The sequence below is a fragment of the Ursus arctos genome, unplaced genomic scaffold (genome assembly GCF_023065955.2).
Source record: "Ursus arctos isolate Adak ecotype North America unplaced genomic scaffold, UrsArc2.0 scaffold_23, whole genome shotgun sequence".
Classification (NCBI taxonomy): Eukaryota; Metazoa; Chordata; class Mammalia; order Carnivora; family Ursidae; genus Ursus; species Ursus arctos.
In genome coordinates, this window is record NW_026622908.1 from 17,709,749 (window position 1) to 17,727,135 (window position 17,387).

Here is a 17,387-nt window from a genome sequence, read left to right on the forward strand (position 1 = left end):
TACGATTGCAGTCAGAATTAAATGAGGTAGTGTGCATGGGCACCTAACTTTGGATGTCTACCAACTGCTTCTTCCCTTTGTTTCTTTTCAGGCTGGTCTCTAAGGCTTAACTTTCCAATTATGAAGTTGTTTTAGGTAAAGTGACAGAATCAGGGATGGGGAACCGAGTGAGAAACGTTCTCAGCCAACAGATTCTCAGAATCCTCAATGGCTCTTGACAATGCTCACGATATAGCCCCAAGCTAAAAAGGATCTTCCATATTGAAAGGAAGATTGGCTTTTTTTTTTTTTTTAGTTCTTCAAAATGCTAATTTTTTTCATCTCTAATCCCATCAGGATTCAAGATAGAGTTATTTATGCCTTAAGTTGGTCCAAGATCTTTGGTTTTCCCTCAACTTGACTAACCTTTAAACAGGTTTCTTCCTGACATAGGTCCCTGACTTCCCTTTGCTTAGAAAATTTTTTCAGTAAACTTGTAATTGTAAATTCTTTCTCTGCCCCTTTGAGATGTAAATATTCTCCCAGCCTTTTGCCAGTTTCACAACCCAGGAATGTCTTTCTCAAGGACTGGGGAGCCATCCTCTTCAAATACTATCAACAAGAAAGATAGTACCCCTATCTTCTAGTCTCTGTGGGTTTAGGAGCCTAACTTTGATAAGCACTGGTTAGAAAACACAGATGGCCTAATCACACCAACCAACCTCCCCACCAAAATCCTTATTTTCCACTAACTCACCCAGTGTCTAAAACCTCTCCTTCCTTTTGTTTTGGTAGAGTTGAATTCAACCTTTTTCCTCTATTGTAAGTCTTGAATAAAGCCTTCCTTGACCGTTTGACTCTGTTCTGTGCAATTTTTCTTTGATAATAGATGTCATCCTGTGAAGACCAGAGCACTTACTGAGGTCCACGATGAAAACTTAAAATCCAAGATTCCAAGAAAAAGAATCCTCTATTCTAATGCTACCTGTGACATTCCTACAGCCACACTGGGCAGTTATCCATCCAATGAGAAGCTACCTAAATTTCCCCTGGGAATGGAAGTGTATTCAGAAATACATCACAACTTGCTAATAAATCTTTATCTATGACATTATTGGTTAGCATTTTTAGTTATTCAACTGTGTCATATGGGGAAAATAAATTGCCAGCTTTCTGCATATGACTATGTTCCCCCCATCTCCATAGATGTCCAGTAAATTCAGTTTCCTACTTTCTCCATCTTTCCCTGAAGTATCAGCAGGTAACCAGGTGCACCTGGGAGCCCACTGGTTGTGGGGCTCTAGTTCAGTGTATCTCTTTGATACTAAAGCTTAGGGAAAAGATCCCAGATGCTGAAAACGTTTATAGACAGAAGGTTGTCCCTAGTTTTCATTTGCATCTCTTTGTTCTCATCATCAAAGGCACTTGTACAATAGCCATAAAAGAGATCCATCTACTTGCTCATTATATGCATCTTCCTGGGGTAGCATCATAGCTGACATTTCCCTTGCTGAATCATAAAAAACTCTGATTAAGGTGTTGCCCTGGGCAAGTAGTTTACCTAGCTCTAAGTGAAACATGAGTCTCCTGCTTCTTAGGGCTTTCTTTCAGTGCTACGCATGAAGGGGTCTTGACTCTGAGGTAAGCTCTGTGCATACACTAACAGATAATGATCTCTACTTAATCAAGACTAATGGGAGCCTTGGTGACACCCACTTTCCCAAAAGAAAAACGTTGTATTAGACAGGCTTGTCTATAGTGAAGGCTGAAAATAAAAAAAGCTATTTATTAAATCAGATGAGTTTTAACCTCAAATCTAGAATTATACCATTGTGAATTGGTAGAATTAGAATTTTGTGGGAACTTCAAAGGACAGATAGAAGACCAGAAGTTTGGGGTTCAACTTAAGGAAGAGAATTTTAACAGTTAAAATGCATGGATAAGCTGCTTTGAAAGGCGGTGAAGTTGTTACAAAGGGAATTCATGCATGAGAGAATCACTACTATGTCTACCATTTCTTTTTTTAAAAGATTTTATTATTTGTCAGAGAGAGAGAGAGTGCAGAAGCAGGGGGAACAACAAGCAGAGGGAGAAGCAGGCTCCCCACTGAGCGGGGAGCCAGACACAGGTACTTGATCCCAGGACTCTGGGATCATGACCTGATGACCTGAGCCAAGGGCAGACACTTAACTGACTGAGCCACCCAGGCATCCCCTCTACCATTTCTGAAATGATTGGATTCTTTGTTAAATTTTCAATAAAAATAAGTTGAAGGCATAAATTAACTGCAATAGGAATCTACTCAGATTCTATCAGACTTTTGCAAGGCTCTCCTTTTAGTAAATTCAGAATATCCTAAGCAATGAAATTATTAGAGACTGCCAATATATTTCTTTATACAGTTTATATCAAGTTACACTTCCATGAGTGAATTATGAGAAGGCTTGCTTCCTTATGCTCTGGCAAGCCCATAATGTATAGTCAAGATTTTTGACCTTTTCCAATCTGAGAAGTAAATGTGAAGACCTGTGTAATTTTGGTTTATATTCCTTTTATGATGTGTGAGGTCAAACGGGTTTTTATGTGTTTAAGAGCCAGCTGTATTTCCTTTTCTTTGAGATGTTTGTTAATTTCCTTTGCTTATTTATTTATTGAATTGTTGGCCTGTTTCTTACAGATTTATAGAGCTCACAGCCATTTTTTTGTGTGTGTGATAGGATTAGCAAATGCTTCCTAGATTTCATATTTTCTCATGATTTTATTTATGGTGCTTTTCTAATATAAATTTCAAAAACCTTTTTAGTGGTATTTATCTACTTTCTTTTTCCCTTCACTCTGGACTTTGTGTCATCCTAGGAAAAATATTTTTTAAATTATTCTCCACTTACTGGACCAATATTTTTAGCAGTTTATTTCTCATGTTTAAATCTGAAGTTCATTTAGGCATGAGCTATGAATAATTTTATTATTTTACAGGTAACTGGTCAGGTATTCCAACATTTATTGAATAGTCCATCAGTTCTCACAAATGTGAATGTCATTTTTACCACATAATTAAAATCTCATATGTGTTTGGTATTATTTCTGAAATTTCTAAAATATCCCATTAGTTCATGTATTTAGTGGTATACATTTTTAATTATTCTAGTTTTAGAATATGTTTTAATATCTGTTAGGACTATCCCCTCCCCTAGCCAATCAATCTCCTGGACATTGTTGTTTATTTTCTAATATGAAATTTGTCCAGTAAGAAAATAATGGATAAAATTTGTACTAATAGCATTATGTGAGTCCTTCCAAGAATACAGTAATTTCATTTGTTTATATTTTAGGTACACTTCAGTTTTCTTCATGTAGATCTTACATATTATTTATCAAGTTTATTTTTTCACATGTGTTCTTGTTTCATTCCTGTTTGTTTTTTCTTCAAAATGGGGTGTTCTCAATATGGGACATATTTTTGTTTTATTTTTAAAGGAGAGAGTTGGTCTGTCTGGACTAAACAATGTGTGATAAGGAGTGGCTGGAGTCAGTACTGGAGAAGAGCTCTGGGGTCAGGTTTAAAAGGGCCTTGAATGCCAGAAATTTTGAATTATTTTTAAATGATAATTAATACCTAGTGATTTTCAAAAGGCAATCTATTATTTTTGGAAGATGATAGTTCTGGAAGCAGCCTGAAGAAGGGACTAGAATCAGATCAGCTGGTTGCAAGGCATGTAATTCAGAAAAATGCTATGTTTTCCTCATATTCGGGAACAATGAAAACAGAAAGCCAAGTCTTATTAAAGGCCTATTACATTCTAGACATTGTGCTAGCACTTGAAGAATGTACCACCAAAGTAGGTTTGAATGGTACCCCTCCCTCTGGCTCTCTAAACCAGCTCAGCCTATTAATTCACCACCCACTGCTGGTCTACTAAAAGAAGCTTAAATGAAAACTGCTTTATTCCTCATAATTTATCAGTACTGTTCCCATACTGATCCCTCCTTCTAGGACAATTGGTCTCTATCTGCTTGCTATTCACCTTGTTTCCCTAGGTCAAGGCCATATTTGTGTAACCTCATCTTGAATCCATGGCTTTGGCAGCTCTCGATGAGACCTCATCCTTACCTACTATTACATTTAGGCCCCTATTATTCCTTACCAATTCTGGCTCAGCCTGATTTCTGGGCGAATGGTCTCAGGTAAGAATCCCATTTTTCAGTTTTGGCCCCACAGAACTATGTCTTCAGCCCAACTACTGAACCAACACTTTATGTTTGAGAACAGGGAAATTGAAGGTGGATTTTGTTTGAAAATCAATAACCCTGAGATTCACAAGTCAATATAAAAGTGAAGTTATACCTCATGTGTACCTGGCCTGATTTGTTTGATATCTTCCATCTGCAGAATGGCTGATTCTCAACAATGCCCCTGTCCCTCAGTTATTTAAAGCCATCTTCCTCCTTTAAAGTCTTATAAGGTTCCCATTGTTATCACACTATATTTGCACATGCCTTCATTTAGGTGACCAACTTGCCCCAGTTTGCCCAGGACTTTCCCAGTTTAGCATGGAAAATCCTCATTCTGAAAAATTTCTCAGTCCTGGGTAAATTGTTATGGTTGGTTATTCTACTTCCAGTACTCAGTTCAGGCTCTTTCTTGTGTATTTTCTTTTAGAATTGCTGTGTGCTTTCCTCTGGAATGAAATTTCACATCATCATGGCCCCTACTCATGCAGTTACCCACTTCTGGGGCACTAACATTCCCTTTGGCCACTGTTGGCATCATTGTCCCCTCTAATTCTGATGCCTCTGGTACACACCTCGCTCCAATCTGCTTAAGCGCTTTCCCCTCCTTTACGCCTCCCTGGATCTCACTGTTCTGCTCGTTTGCAGGGTTCCCCAGCCAGCTGGCTTGAACAACTAGGTGTTACAAATATTTTAATATTTATTGATACAATACTTCCCTTTCCAAGGAAGCATACACACTACTCAGATGGTTGATTTTGGCCCATTTCAGGTACAAAAACAATGCACTTATTCTGAGAGCCACTTTTCCTGTGTGACCCTCAAGCTCTATTGTGGAGTCTGGCTCACTGAGCTATAGACTTTCTTTTCTCAGTTTGAATGGATCCTTTTCTGAGACTTCTGTATTTGTGTCCTTTTTGTACCACTTCCATAGGTCTTATAGATGCTCATATATCCCTGCCCCCCAAGGATGAATAGGCTGGAGTTTATAAGTTCATTTCCAGGAGGCTCCAGACCCCCATGCAAATCACTGGATAGTTAGGTACAGAATTGGAGGTAAGAGTAAATAATATATCCTCAGGGTACCTCTGCTCTATAACAAATTAATGTACCTCCAGACTCAGCAAATTTTCACTCAACTGCCAAATCAAATGTGGCTTCCTTGCTTCTTAATTTTCTCAACTGGAATAACTGTTTTCCATGTGTTTTCATATCACTTGATTCAGATTCTTTCTCTGCTATAGCCCATACAACTTACTATTACAGTTTTTATTATTGATGATGATCTTATTTTTTTATTTTTTTTACTTTACTTTGTAACACCTCTGGACCCCAGATTTCCAATACATTTATGTCCAAATACCTGTTGTTTGCTTAAATGGCTGAAAGCAGTACTCTGACCTCTTTGGCAGCTTTTGCTCACTCTCATGGTTCACCCAGCATTGATAACAGACCCTATGATACTCTCTTATTCTATGTATTTACAGGTTGGTTCAAGCTAATACGACAACAGGACACACTTAGAGCCTTGCTTTGTTACTTGATTCCTGGTTCACTCTAGAATGAAGCAAAGCAAAATCTCCTATGTATAGATTCTGGTGTTTATGCCACCACAGAAGATCACTGTCTGCTCTAATGTTGGAAGAACTCATAGTTGCTTCCACTCCATTCTTTTTTTTTTTTTAATTTTTTTATTATGTTATGTTACTCACCATACAGTATATCCTTAGTTTTTGATGTAATGTTCCATGATTCATTATTTGCATATAACAGCCAGTGCACCATGCAATACATGCCCTCCTTAATACCCATCACCGGCCTATCCCAATCCTCCACCCCCCTCCCCTCTGAAGCCCTCAGTTTGTTTCCCAGAGTCCATAGTCTCTCATGGTTCATTCCCCCTTCTGTTTACCCCCTCTTCATTCTTCCCTTCCTTCTCCTACTGATCTTCCTATTTCTTGTGTCCCATAAATGAGTGAAACCCTATAATTGTCTTTCTTTGCCTGACTTATTTCACTTAGCACAATCTCCTCCAGTCCCGTCTATGTTGCTGCAAATGTTGTGAAATCGTTATTCTAGAAACTACAAATCACTCTAGAAAGACATTGAGGAAGACACAAAAAGATGGAAAAATATTCCATGCTCATGGATTGGAAGAATAAACATAGTTAAAATGTCTATGCTACCCAGAGCAATCTACACCTTCAATGCCATCCCAATCAAAATACCAATGACATTTTTCAAAGAACTGGAACAAACAGCCCTTAAGTTTGTGTGAAACCAGAAAAGGCCCTGAATCTCCAAGGAATTGCTGAAAAGGAAAAACAAAGCTGGGGGCATCAGGTTGCCAGATTTCAAGCTATACTACAAAGCTGTGATCACAAAGACAGCATGGTACTGGCACAAAAACAGACACATAGACCAATGGAACAGAATAGAGAACCCAGAAATGGACCCTCGGCTCTTTGGGCAACTAATATTTGACAAAGCAGGAAAAAACATCCAGTGGAAAAAAGACAGTCTCTTCAATAAATGGTGCTGGGGAAATTGGACAACTATATGCAAAAGAATGAAACTTGGCCACTGTCTCACAACATACACAAAGATAAACTCCAAATGGACGAAAGACCTCGATGTGAGACAGGAATCCATCAAAATCCTAGAGAAGAACATAGGCAGCAACCTCTTTGATATCAGCTACAGCAACTTTTTTCATGACACATATCCAAAGGCAAGAGAAACAAAAGAAAAAGTGAACTTTTGGGACTTCATCAAGATAAAAAGCTTCTGCACAGTCAAGGAAACAGTCAAAAAAACTAAGGCAGCCCATGGAATGGGAGAATATATTTGCAAATGACACTACAGATAAAAGACTAGTACCCAAGATCTACAAAGAACTTCTCAAACTCAATACACAAGAAACAAATAATCAAATCAAAAAATGGGCAGAAGATATGAACAGAGACTTTTCCAATGAAGACATATAAATGGCTAACAGACACATGAAAAAATGTTCAAAATTATTAGCCATTAGGGGAATTCAAATCAAAACCACATTGAGATACCACCTTACACCAGTTAGAATGGCAAAAATTGATAAGGCAGGAAACAACAAATGTTGGAGAGGATGTGGAGAAAGGGAAACCCTCTTACACTGTTGGTGGGAATGCAGGTTGGTACAACCACTTTGGAAAGCAGTGTGGAGGTACCTTAAAAATTGAGCTACCCTATGACCCAGTAATTGCACTACTGGGTATTTACCCCAAAAATACAAACACAGTGAAGAGAAGGGCCATATGCACCCCAATGTTCATAGCAGCACTGTTCACAATAGCTAAATTGTGGAAGGAGCCAAGATGCCCTTCAACAGATGACTGGATTAAGAAGATGTGGTCCATATTTACAATGGAATACTACTCAGCCATCAGAGAGAATGATTTCACTCCATTCTCCTTTGAATGGGAGAATGAATTTGTCCTCTGAGTCATTATTACCAGCCAGCCAATGTTAAATTCTAAGGCCAAGAAAGCATAAGACAGCATCCTTCAGTAACTTATTTTCCACAAGACACACAAGAGAAACAATAAAAAGGAGAAGACTTTTGAAAACTGAAAAACTAGAACTGATTTGTCTCACATGTAGAAAAATTATTTTCCATCCTAGCAAGTACCTGAGGATTGCATACAAATTACATGGATTCTTTTTTTTTTAAGATATTATTTATTTATTTATTTATTTATTTATTTATTTATTTATTTATTTATTTTTATTTGACAGAGAGAGAGAGAGAGAGAGAGAGACAGCCAGCAAGAGAGGGAACACAAGCAGGGGGAGTGGGAGAGGAAGAAGCAGGCTCCCAGCAGAGGAGCCTGATGCTGGGCTCAATCCCAGGACTCCAGGATCACGCCCTGAGCTGAAGGCAGATGCTTAACGACTGAGCCACCCAGGCGCCCCAGATTACATGGATTCTAATCCATGTCTATACTTCTATTTTTTAAAAAAAGATTAATTTATTTATTTTAGAGGGGGTTGGGAAGGACATAGGGAGATGGAGAGACAGTCTGAAGCAGTCTCCACAGAGAGCCTGACACAGGGCTCAATCTTACAACCCATTAATCATGACCTGAGCTGAAATCAAGAGTCAGACATTTGACTGAGTGACCCCAGCACCCCATATACTTTTAAATGCCCATAAGAATTATGATTTCCTCTTCAACTAAACTTTTTAACACACAACCTCAACAACAGATCTAATGAATTTTCTAAAAGCATCGTATATTACAGATGCTCTAACAGATCTTTGTAATTACATTCAGTAATTTAGTATTCATAATATTCTGTGAACAAAGAAACATTATTGGCATATAAAAATAAGCAGAGATGCAGAAAGGCTAAAATAATTATCTTTCCTACAAATTTGCTACATTTTGGAATAATGATTGAAACCTAAGGCAAATTCTCTTTCTCAAAAAACTATTACTTTTTTCATTATTTTCTAAAAAATATTAAGTAAAAAAGTATTAAGTCTTATCAGGGACACCTGGGTGGCTTAGTCGGTTAAACACCCGACTCCATGTCAGCTCAGGTATTGACATCAGTGTCATGAGTTCAAGCCCTGCATTGGGCTCCACACTGGGTACAGAGTCTACTTAAAAAAAAAAAAATCAAAACAAACAAACAGAAAAAACCTCATAATATGTGGCAAACAGTCTTCTAAAAATGATCCTCAATGATCCCTGTCTCCTGGTATTCACATCTTTGCATAATCCCTTCTTGGTGATCCCTGAGATGACTATGGTCCTGATCAATACCTTGATTTCAACCTAGTGAGAGATAAGAAATAGAGGACCTAGATAAGTCATAACCCGATTACTGACACACAGAAACTGAGGTAACAGAAGTATGTGTGTTTAAACTAACTTTGGGGGCAATTTGTTATATAGCAATATATAACTAATATACATATACTCTCTGTCCTTCTTTTGTTACTGCTGTGTAAGAAGTCACTCCAAAATCTTAGTGGTTTAATAAACAATAATCATTTATTTTGCTCTATAATTTTCAATGTGGTTAGGAATTATTGGGTTGGACTTTGGTCTGTAATATCTGGAGCTTCAACTGGGATGATTAGAATTTGTGGGAATGGGAAGAGATGGGAACTCATTGGGCATGTCTCTCTCTTCATGTAGTCTCGTGATCTCTCTATGTGGCCTCTCCATGTGGTGTTTACAGCAGAGTGGCCTCAGAGCAGTCAGCTTGCTTATTTTGTAGTCCAGAGTTGCAAGAAAAAGTCTTGTAAGAGACCACAGCAGATACTGCAAAGCTTCTTATGACCTCATCTTGGAAGTCACACAATATCACTTCTGCCATATGAGTAAGGTCACACAAGGCCAATCGCAACTTAATGTGGGAGAAGCCTACACAGAGTATGTATCTTGGAAGATGAGACTACCTGGGACTGTCTTGGAGTCTGGCTACCATACTTTTCTATATCTGTTTCTCTTCTTATTTCATCAAATGTCAAAGACTACCTTGAAAGAAAACAGACTTGGCAGTTGGACAAATCTGCTGCTTACCATCTTTAAGTATAGTGCTTAGCTTGTATGTGCCCTTGTGTCCTGATGCAAGAAATTAAATACCTATACTTTTATTGGGTTATGGTGAAAATCAATGAGTTAAGAAAATGTAAATGCTGAAGTAGAGTGCTTGCCATAATGTGCTTCATGCACAGTGGATGGTATTGCTACTTTTCTGATTCAATATTCTCCTCTGGACTCATTTCTTTTTAATCTTCTATGCTAGGGCTTACCACTTCCTGCCTTTTATTATAGCTGTTTATTATCTTACCTAATGAGTTACAAAAACACTTAGAAGTAGGAATTATATTCATCTTTACAACCCCAGTAATTCAGCACCTGGCAGGTTCTTAATAAATAATCATTGATTAAATGTTTACTACTTACTTGCACTATTCATCTGGCACTCTTTACTCATAGCCTTGTCTCTCAGTGAAGGGTCAGCCCCTTAGTGGAACTGACTGTGCCTAGTAAGTCTTTGTCTCCACTGTCAGCCTCAGGCCTTGTACAAATTGTATGCTACTTGAAGCCTATGGAACCAGTTGTAATATCCACTGTTTTCTTAACACATTTCTTTTTCCTTTGATTGGACCCTTTCTATCTCCTAGCAGGAAACAGCAGGGCAAAGTGGAAAAAGGAAGTACAGCAGAGGTTAGGCTCTAATACTCAGTGTCAGACAACCTGGCTTTGAATCAGATTTAGGCAGTTAACTACTTGCAAACCTTAGAAATTGTTAAATCTCTCCAAGCCTTTTGTCATTTACAAAATGGGGACAAATATCTTCTCCTCATAGGATAGTTGTGAGAATTAAATGGGATCATGTATATATAACACTTCACACAGTGCTTATACAAAGCGAGCGCATAGTAAATTTTGATTTTTGGTAAATGTCACTTCTTCCAGGAAACCTTCCTACATTGCCCAAGCTGAAACTCTGCCCACAATGCCTATGCGTTTTATTGATTTTTTCCATATGGAAAGTGTCTTATTCAACCCTTTGTAATAGTGAACTAGGTGGTTCATTTTATCTTCCTTACTTAATTATAAATTCTTAGGCCACAGCATCTGGATAAGATTTGGCAGCAAGCCCTGAATACAGCATAGGTAAAGGAATATTTTTGTATCCTTTCCCCACACTTCTACCTCTGTTTGTTCTCTTACAGCAATTATATAGATTAAGAGGAGTTGCTAATATTATTGGTTGAAATATGATATTGGACCATGTTTTACTAGGCAACACTTTTGATTAAGCCTGTCATTATGATTACTATTCTTTTGATAAGCAGACCTAGGGTTTCTCTTATAATCAGCATGTCTGTCTCTCTTACTCTTGTTCTCACCCTTTGAAGCCACACATAAAGTGGAGGAGGACAGTTTAAGTATGTGTTACTCTTAATATTTATCTCTTTCCTCCTTTTTGGAGATGAAGACATGAGTAAATATCTAAAGTTCATTTTACAACCTATCTTTAACCAGAGAGGCTTGCTTTGGACATTACTGCTCACTAACTCAGTATCCTTCACTCTTCTTTTGTTCCATGTATATTATTTTTCTCAGTCCAGAATTCTGCTGGGAGGCAAAGTAAATGGAGGGCAGGGTCTAACTGTACCTTTACTCTTGGAGGTAATACTATCAAATTCCCATCCTCTGAATATGTAGTGCACAACAGTAGCAATACTGGTAATAATAATAGAGACTAATATGCACTGAGCTCCTTGTGAGCCCTTCTAAATGTTTTATATGTATTAACTCATGAAGTCCTCAGAACAACCCAATCAACTGGAGGGACTGAAAGACAAGAGCATTAACTACCTTGAGTGCCAATTTACTGATAAGTAGCAACGCTGGGATGTAAAGCCAGAAAATTTAGTATTAGCAAGAGACAGCTCTTATCATTTGTAATATACTGCCTTTCACTGGGTGCCTACAAATAGGGGGTGAATGCAGAAACTGAACTTTCCAATCTACCCCACCATTATTCCTTAATTAGAAAGTTATGACAAGCTCCCTACTAGATAAATCTAAATTAAATAAAAATAAAGCAAGTATAAGTCCACTTACAGAAAAAAATAGGGGGAAAGGCATTTGCGGTTATAACAGAAGATTTGTAGGACAAATATCTGATACCAATAATAAGAAGTCAAGTTATTAAAGCCTAGGTGTAGTCAGCAATGATAGCTTCTTTTCTCAGGTGGATTTGTGTTTTTTATCTTTTATATTGGGAAGTAAGGAATCAGATCCCATCCACATTTCCACTACTGAGTTTTTTGTTGTTGTTGTTGTTGTTGTTGTTAAGATTTTATTTATTTATTTGTTAGAGAGCTGGAGCACAAGCAGGGGGAGCTACAGGCAGAGGTAGACGCAGGCTCCCCGCTGAGCAAGGAGCTGGATTCTGGATTTGATCCCAGGACCTTGGGATCATAACCTGAGATGAAGGCAGACACTTAACTGACTGAGCCACCCAGGCATCCCTCCACTACTAAGTTTTTATATTAACTGAATTCTGTCCCTCCTTCCTTCATTTCCCTTGGCAGTGGTTGGTCTGAAGCCAATACTCTTCTATGTCAACATGGAGCAGTGTAAAGTTAGTATGTTAATTCAACTCAGTTCAACTTTGGTAGTTTACCTGCAAAGTCATAGAGCCAAGAAAGCAGGATTCCACTGCCTTTTACGACTTACAACAAGATTTGTAACCTTGACAAATAATCAACAATAGGTACACTTATAAGGCTACAATGATCCTGACCACTAATCAATGTCCATCCCCTTATAACCTATAAACAGGAAGAAATGCATCAGCAAATCAACACATGCTGTTTAAGCACATATTGGAGCTAAGGTCTGTCCAGCAGCACAGTAACCAGGTACAGACTTGCCTTCAAGGAGCCTAGGATCTCCATAGGGAACTAAGGCTTAAATAATAAGACAGCATTTAGCACAAAACAATATCAAAGGTATCAAAGGCAGTGAAGGGTTGGTGGTGATGGGAGGGAGAATGAGGATATTTCTCAGCTAGCAGTGAAAAGGTGTATAATCTGTATATTCCTGAACGATAGCATTGCATAAACACAGTATCATGCACTTAGAAATTTAAAAAAATATATACATTTTTTTTTTACACAAACTAGGTATAAAAGAGTAGCTCAAACACAGAATCCTAGGATATAAGTATTATGGGGGATGGGGAAATGTTAACAATAGAAAAATGTAATAGTTAAAAAAACACAATAATAAAAATAACCTTTGTTTTTCATTTGCGGAACTTATGGCTTTTGTACTTAGTAAATCATTTATGGGATTATTTATTTAATGTCAGTCTAGCCCTTTTAGAGAATAACTCTGTTTTTGTTGTTGTTGTTTATTCCCAAAGTCGAGTACAGCACCTAAAGCAGAGTAGGTGCTCAATAAATAGCTGTTGAGTAAATGAATGAATGGATAGTGAATGAAAAAGTATTTAAGGACATAAACAAATCCCATTCAAGTTATATGAAATTGAGAACTATAGATTGACAACAATAGAGTTACACACAAGAGAGCTCTTTATTTATGGGGAAATTACATGTGTGCATTATATACATAAGTTCTGAGTATGCACGTGGACTAACACACCCCATTTCTCCATATGTGACTCAAACCGTGATTTGCCTACCAGGTTAGAGAGCAATATTTTCTTGGACTCCAGAAATTCACTGAGGGAACTTGTTAAATGGTGTGTTGTACAAATGCCAAACACCCCAAATAGTCAGCATTCCCCAGCCATTTCATAAACAAACTTCAAAAGTCAATTGGTTTAACTGAACTGTCAAAGTAGGTCAGACTGAAAGGGCGGACAGTATATATAAATAGTCCAGTGACTGTCAGTCTGAGGGAGCTAGTCATTAGATTTCAATCTGATCATAATTAATATGTTATTAAAATCCTCACAAAATAAATTGGTTTCATTTAAGTCACAGAGTTGAAGTCATGCAAAAGAAGCGAGGAGGGAGAATATGCAGGGTAAAGTTCTATACTTTCCTGGAACTGCAAATTTAAGCAAATCTTATATGGGTTATGTCATTTTTATGCTTGGGAAAAAGAGAGATCTTTTCACTTAGTAGTAATCCATTCATATTTTGAAGGCTCGAAACTTAAAACAAGTATCCCCAAGTCTGTCCATATTAAGTCAGAGTCATGAATTTCTCAATCCAGTGTTTGTCTCCAACAAAAGAAATAAGTGGGGTAATTTGCCTACCTGTACATCAGCCACAAGGTTTAGAATATCTACAAAATATATGTGTATCTAGCACAGTGCCTAGAACAGAGCGTAGACACATAGCAAATTTTGTTGGAATGACTGAAGTTCTTATTTCCAAGAATAACTCATTCACTCATTTTCCCAAACTTTTTCTAATTTTTACTATGAATTTTCTTACCGAGTCTACTGTGGAATTATCCTGTATCATGTAGGAAGTACAACATTTGTAATAAATTTTAGGGAAAATTTTTTTGAATATTTGCTCTGTGTTGAGCACTGTATCTCATTTTAACTTCATAACCACCTTATGAAGGAGGTGCTATTGGTATATCTATTTTATAGATGAAGAAGTTGATACTTTAAGAAATCAAGTAAGTTGTTCAAGTTTATGCAGATAAACAATAAGAGAGGCAATATTTAAACAAAATTCTTATGTCTTCAAACACCAGCTTCCCTTCACACCAGCTTTCAAATTAAATGCAGTGAGAGAAACAGCATAACCCCTTAGCATAGCCTTTCTCTGTGTTCTGGGATCTTGTAGTTCAGGATGTTTGGGGCTGGAGCAAGGGTGGGGAAAGGTCGTGTTACAAAATGCAAGTTTATCAGCTTCATACAGACCTACTGAAAAAAACATATCCAGAACTATGGAAGAAAGATGGAAACCTGAAAAAATTAAACACTGTGTTATTGGAAGGAAGTTGAATGAAGTGAAATGGAATTTTGGGTAACTGTTATTGATCTTTTCAGAACTGGCTAATGTTATGGACAACTATGGTGGTGGTGGTAGCTAAGACTCAGTTTGAAGCAGAATCTCAATCACTTCATATACCACAATTACTCAGAGAGGCTAAGGACAACAGATTAACAGTGCAGTACTGTTGAAAGAATGGGAAGAATTTTTAAGGTAGAAGTAGGTGACCAATTTTCTTACTTTAATAGGTAGTCCTGATTATTTAAATCTCTCTAAGCTTACTCATGTAGAAAATAGGGAAAATAATATCTGTAAAGGAATAACAATACTGTAAGTAAAAATGTGTAATTGAGTATCTGATATGTAGCAGGCATTTAGCTAGAAATACCTTCTTTTTTCTTAAAATAGCTAGCTTCTCTTGTGTGGATAGTCCTAAATTCTCTATATTTGTACAGCCCTCTGTTTAATTTGGCTACATACTAAGCTAAAAGGCTTAGTCTGATAACTATCCTACGGAACCACTCCCAGGATCAAAAATGAAAAAAAAAAAAACAACCGAAAAAACAAAAAACAAAACATGACATTATTTGGTAGGTCTCCAGAATAGCAATGTGTTCCTCTTCTCACAAAACAAATACCCTTTATAAATACTGTCCAATGCCGAGGTCATTCTGCTCTAGATATTCTAAAAATGGCATGAAGACTTTTTCAAGTTAACTATCTTTATTGGGTCAGACACATGACCTTGGAGCTAAGACAGCAGGGGTTATCTGAAAGAAATTCAGCAATCTCTTTAGAGTCAGCTCTGCTGGGTAGAGTTGCTAATAAGGACTGGGTCACAGGTTTAATCTCTGTGTGCACCCATTATATTAACTTTCTTATAAGACCTCCTTGACAGTAGGACTTGGGCTAGTCTTACCCCTAATACAGCAGTGACCACAGAAAAGATGGAGCGAACGGCAAGACTTCAGCAGAAACCATCTCTATTCTTTACAAAACCCATGCACTAACTGGGTGAGGGGCATTTCCATCATATTCCGAAAGGAAAGACACGAACCCTTTCCTTTGACTCTCGAAACATATTGTTTTCACTGCAAGAGAAATTTGAAGTTAAAGTGTTTTCTTGTATCAATGATTGGAGAGGTAGTGAGAAGAGAGATACATGTGCACAATTTGAATCAACAGAACATGTGGGTATTGCAGTATTTGTATTTTCAAAGCGATGTGCTTCTGGTGAAAAAAGAAAAGAGGGAAAGCAGAAAAAAACGAGAGGAAAGTCATTTATATTTAGTAAGCATTGTGAGAACTACTTTATATAAATTTCTTATTTATCCACCCATTAACTATTTCTAGGTGTCAGGTACTATTCTAATAAGCACTGGGAAAAAGAGGAACAGGGCAGACAATGTTCCTTGTTTTTATAAAATTTACTCTTTGGCAAGGGAAACAAATGTTAAGCAATTAATTACAAGTGCGACATGTTATAAGAACAAGAGCAAAGGGCACTATGGAGGCATATGACAAGGGATAGCTCCAGTTAAGATTTCTGAATGTAAAACACAGAAACCATTTCTAACAAAATTTAAACTGAAATATAAAATTAATTTTATAGTTCACAGAATCCAAGAAGGAATATAGAATCCAGGCTTTCAGAGGACAGGCTCCAGTGCAGTCCCGAATCTCAACAACAGGAGATCATGAGTCCACCTGGGGATCCTGCATCACATGACTCTGCTACACCCACTTTCAGTCTTCATATTTCTCCACATAAAAATAGTAGAAGAAAAATTATCTGCTTGGTTTATTTCTGGTCATATGTTAAGCTTTGATCAAGGTGGCAGGATCTATTACCAAACAGAGGATGAAGTGGGAGTGAAATAGCTATGTCTGCAGACAAAAATAACATGAAGTTCTGATATTAAAAATTAAAAATAAAAATACTATATGATATAGTAATTGCACTATTTACCCAAAGAAAATGGATACACTAATTTGAAAAGATATATGCACCCCTATGTTTACCACAGCATTACTTACATTAGCTGAGATACAGAAGCAGCCCAAGTATCCATCAATAGACAAATGGATAAGGAAGATGTGAAACATGCGTGCGCGGAACGGAGTATTACTCAACCATAAAAAAGAATGAGATTGTGCCACTTGTGACAAGTTTGCAGTTTCTTACAAAATTAAATGTACAATTGCTGTATATCCCAGCAATTTCAATCCCAGGTATGTACAAAAGAGAAATTAAAACATGTATTCATACAAACAATTGTATGTGAATGTTCACAGTTTTACTGATAATAGTCCAGAACTGGAAATAAGCCAAATGTCCATCAATTGATGAATAAATTGTGCTATGGCCATATAATGAATATAATCCAGCAATAAAAAAGGACAAATTGGGGAACATAGATGGCTCAGTTGGTTAAGCATCTGACTCTTGATTTCAGCTTAGGTCATGATCTCAGGGTTATGAGATCTAGCCCTGAGGTGGGCTCTGTGCTGGGCATGGAACCTGCTTAGGATTCTCTCTGTCCCTCTCCTTCTGTCCTGCCCCCCCCCCACAGAAAAAGAACAAATTACTGATAGACACCACGTGGATCTCAAAAACATACTAAGTAAAAGAGGCCAAATATAAAAGAATATACACTATATGATTTCATTTAGATAC

The 17,387-nt window shown here is 37.4% G+C and overlaps 1 long non-coding RNA gene across 1 annotated transcript in view; it reads right to left on the minus strand.

Moving 5' to 3' along the window:
* Nucleotides 1-17,387, minus strand: part of LOC130544666 (uncharacterized) — an 805,127-nt gene that overhangs the window by 256,256 nt on the left and 531,484 nt on the right. The window lies entirely within an intron of this gene.